This window comes from Portunus trituberculatus, chromosome 40, assembly GCF_017591435.1.
Source record: "Portunus trituberculatus isolate SZX2019 chromosome 40, ASM1759143v1, whole genome shotgun sequence".
NCBI classification, from domain to species: Eukaryota; Metazoa; Arthropoda; class Malacostraca; order Decapoda; family Portunidae; genus Portunus; species Portunus trituberculatus.
In genome coordinates, this window is record NC_059294.1 from 1,740,001 (window position 1) to 1,745,000 (window position 5,000).

A 5,000-nucleotide genomic window follows, 5' to 3' on the forward strand; every position below is an offset into this window, starting at 1 on the left:
TTTGCCTCTAGTTTCGTCAAGGAAGGAAGGAATGAAAGGAATGCTTAGAACTGCCCTGAGCAGTGATTCATTGAGTTAGAGACAGCTAGGCCAACCAGTCACCAGGCATCTCTCATTAAAACATCTTTAGAACACATGGTGGCAGTGACCTTTATTGAAAACAAGTGACTGAGAAATAAATACAAAATTTGGCTTGGATATCATAATCTATATCAGTAGTCAAACAGGCGTTCCTCTCGCGCTCTAAGCTAAGCCACGTGCTTCACAATACCAATTGGTGGCAGCTGTGGGATACGAGTCTCTGGAAACCGGTGACTAAATAAAGAACTGGTTTGGATGTGTTACTTTACATTGGCATTCGCGTGGGTGTCCATCCACGTCCCGCTCCAAGCCACGCTATGTGCTTCACATTCACCTGTGCTCTTTATAACATGTTCTCAATCCCGTTAGGAGGTGAGCTGTGCCTTCATTTGCATGGTGGTCACTGAAGCTTTTCGGTCTCGCTCCTCCACGCTCACCTACACGTGTGTTCATTGAATGTTTATATATGTACTCCAGCTTCACTATGCGCCACTTTGTGCATCTTCTAAACTACTGATTTTCAACCAATTTGCAGAAAGATCAGGAAGTGCGCCTTGGCAATTCATGAAAGAAAATTTATCATCTACAGTTTTCTCCAAGCTCCATCATCACCTCCTACAGCTTTATAACAGTGTCTATACGCTATACCTGTGCTCCTGTGTGTTGTGATTCACTGCCACGTAGTTCCCCAAAAACCGTCCCTGTGGCGGTCATGTTGCTTTTTTTTTTATGTTATGGCCTATAGTGCCTCTAGGCATACTTGAAGAGTATATATGTGGGAAGCGCTGTTCAGCTTCCTCCCATTAGTGGCGCAGGCAATTATATTTATAGTTTTAACCATATTAGGGCCCATATCACCACTCAGGCGCATCTTCGGTGTAATTACCTTGAACCTGGGTATGGTGACATGTAGGTAACTTTAAACCACTCAATAGATAGCATAGCTTCAAAGCGGTATGTGGTGGGATTCGAACCTACGCGTGGACGTCTGCCCGATCCCACGCCCACCACCTTATCCACTACACCACCGCCTGCTGGTGCTTTACAGTCACCAATGGAATGTCTCCGAGTCTGTTAAAGTATCTTCCCGACAAAAGCACATATTTCAAGACCTCCATGCCTGTTCAGTACTTTGGCTTTTATTTATTTATTTTTTTCATTATTTAATAGGGGCACTGGCCAAGGTCAACAGAAAGAGCGCCCCCCAAAAAAAGAAAAGTATAAAGGAAAAACGAAAACAAAAAAAAAACACATTGAGATGCTGGTCCAATTAATTCTTGAGGGCGGCTATTCATAAGGATTACTTGTACCTTTTTACCGTTGTACTCAGGCATGTATTATTCTGTGTTCTGTGTGCTTTTGTGTGCGTGGATGGATTTATTTATCGCCTCCTTAAGAAACTATGTACCGCCACCCTTTGTTCCCTCTCCCATTGTATATACGTACTTACTGTGTATACATTACTACATTACTACATTATTAAAGATCAACCAAAGTCTGTTTCAAAGAAGAATTACAAAGTTAGTCATCTCTTATTTTAACCCTTCCTCCAAATAATATTTCTTCATATGATTTTTTCATACGAGCAACCTAGTCTTTCAGAAGCACGGCTAAAGAAGACTAACATTTGACCTGCTCATCTAGTTATGGCTACCAAGGAAACTCTGTATATTTAAACCCCACTGATGTATACCCCGCATAAGATGATAAAGATAATCTAAAGTTGACCAGATAAACTCACTGACCCAAGCATATCGGGGACATGATTCTAAAACATAGTGCTATTTTTTCATGAAAATGTGAGGAATAGACTGGTTAAATTTCTGGGAATTTAGGCAAAAGAAAATAAAGGGAATAAGGAGGATGGTAAGAAAAGGAGGAAGATGTGGATATATTTTGTCTGGTGCAGAGTGGAGACTGACAGGCGGGAATGGAAGATGATCAAGATAATGAGCACTTCATGAGCAGTTTTATAAATATTTTCAGTAAAGTTAAAGAAGAGGGCTTAATGAATATGGCCTTTGCGTTTCTTTACAGAGAGAGAGAGAGAGAGAGAGAGAGAGAGAGAGAGAGAGAGTTTGAACAAACAGGTAGAGAGCGAGGTAAAGAAACCATACGTGTAGGTTAACCATACGTGTGCAGTTAATCAGGTGTTGATCTCTCTTGGCGGCATTACGGGGGTGTAACCACATTCCTATTGGGTCCTTCCTCACAAAGCGACTCACAACAGATAGATATATTTCAAAGTCTTTGTAATTCACCACGATCTTCTGCTGGTCACCCAGCCAGTCTTCCCCATTATGGAACGAGCTCAGAGCTCATAGACCGATCCTTAGGTAGGACTGAGACCACAACACACTCCAGACACCGGGAAGCGAGGCCACAACCCTTCGAGTTACATCTCGTACCTATTTACTGCTAGGTAAACGGGCTACACATTAAGAGGCTTACCCATTTGTCTCGAACCCGGGCCCTCTCGATTGTGAGTCGAGCGTGCTAACCACTACACTACGCGTTGTGTGTGTGTGTGTAAAGCGAGAGACAGAGAGTAAGAGAAAGAGAAAGAAAGAGCAGACGATCAATGCCTCCCCTTGTCACGGCCCTATTGTTTTCACCTCCCGGGCTGCAGCTCCCTGAGGCCACCCTGTCGACAACAAACAATACACTGGGCCTAGACACCCGCCGCTTCTGTCATTACATAACCACCTGTCGCTCACCTGTTCCATAAAGGCTGCGATCTCCTCACTACCTCTCACGTTTGTATTAACACTCCCTTTATTTGCTCTATTAGTTAATCCATTTTGTACGTTATTAATATGCTTCATTTTGTTGATCCCGTGTGCTTAATGTCATTTTAATCCTTATACTGTTGAGAATGTCTTTTTTCCTTTATGGGGTTTTCACAAGAACTTACGGGTTAAAGAAACACAGGGCACAAGAATGTTTCCAGACACTCAGTAATGTTGATAATATCCTTTCTACGCTAGAAAGGCTGTTTATGATAGATTACTACAAAAATAATCACAAATAAGTTAAGCAGTTGGAAGTAATTAAAAGAAAAATTGTTTAGCAGGTATAAGGGTTAATCGTAGAACGTGTATACATGACTTTGACGTGAGAGAGAGAGAGAGAGAGAGAGAGAGAGAGAGAGAGAGAGAGAGAGAGAGAGAGAGAGAGAGAGAGAGAGAGAGAGAGAGAGAGAGAGAGAGAGAGAGAGAGAGAGAGAGAGAGAGAGAGAGAGATGTGTTGACCGTGTCTTGGTATTCTCCTCCCCTATGTGTTGGTCGATAAGGGAGTACCGGAGGGAAATCACAGGAACTAAGCTGTGTTAATCTAGACGGCGTAATTAGTTTAGTCCTTCGACCGCAAACTCTGCCAAGAAAAAGATAGGAGCAGCCTACAAAAACCGACTTGGTATAATTGTTCAGGTAATTCTGTCGTCTTAATTTCCATTCATCCAATCACGTATTAGTTATTCATAATGGAGTACACGAGATATCGTTGTGTTGGATGATGAAATCCTTTAATAATGGCTTCCGCAATGGAATTAAGTCGATGTGAAAGGCTTAATAAATTTGCCTTTCTCGATTCTTTCTCTCCCAGGTTTTTTTTTTTTAGAAACGTTATTAAGAGCGGGATTATTTATTATTTTCTTATTTTTTATATTCATTAACTTATTATCTCACTTGTTCTTCTTATCTTCTTTCCTTGGCCGCCGTCCTTAATGATAATATGAAATTGCCGCTGCCTTTACATTTTTATCGCTAACCTATGTCTGTATATGATTTAGTAATGTACTAGCTATACCTATTCAGCAGATGACGCCTTACCTACTGTTGCCAGACACCTGACCTTTAACCTTTTTCACACACACACACACACACACACACACACACACACACACACACACACACACACACACACACACACACACACACACACACACACACACACACACACACACACACACACACACACACACACACACACACACACACACACACACACACACACACACACACACACACACACACACTACCATTACAGGAAAGATGTTCCAGGTATCCATCCTTTCTGTTTCCCCACACTGACTCTAATCCTTATTAACCTCCACCAGAGCCCGTTGCCACCTGTGAAAATTATACACCAGAGTGTTTACGAATATTGTTTGGTTCTTACCTTACATATTCTTACATACGAGAATAGACACTCGAGGTATCCATTTTTCCCCACACTATACGAACACTGAAGCCCGTTGGAAATAGTGACAATAAGATGTCTAAGTGTTAGGAAAACAATCCTTAATTTTTACCTTATGCAGACTTATCATATTGCAGATATTGTAAATAACCATTCACACTCACGCTCACTCCTAATACCTCACACTAGAGCATGTTCAAAGAATTGGAAATAAGACATTAAAGTATTGGTAAGATTGTCCGTAAATCTTCATCACTTTTATTTTCCACAGTGAACCCCAAGCCTTGATAACTTCTACGAGAGCTTGTTGAAAGTGAAGACAAGACGCCATGATGTTTATTCATTTTGTGGTTTGGTAAAGCGCTTATGAACAGTTCCATCACTGTAGAGATACTCCTTGTCGCAGTGTTTAAGAAAAAGATGAGGTTAAAGAATACACCCAGTTACATATAGCTACTGTAACTGTTTACGGCTGCTATAACGCTAAAATCATGATGTTTGTTAAGAAGGAAAGAATATGACAGCAGCAATGAAATGATGAGAATATTGTTCTTTTATTAATCTGTACTTGTATATAAACGTGCCATACCACTACAGCACAGATGATCAAAGTGTGCATCCTTTATATTTCCCCACACTTGTGCCAACTCTCCATAACTTCCACTAGAGTCTGTTAACACTAGTAAAGAAAAAAATGTTTAAGAGTACGGTGCTTAAAC

At 41.1% G+C, this 5,000-nt stretch overlaps 1 long non-coding RNA gene across 1 annotated transcript in view; it reads left to right on the top strand.

Annotated features, from left to right (window-relative positions):
- LOC123516331 overlaps positions 1–5,000 on the top strand; it is a 25,619-nt gene that overhangs the window by 15,874 nt on the left and 4,745 nt on the right. The window lies entirely within an intron of this gene.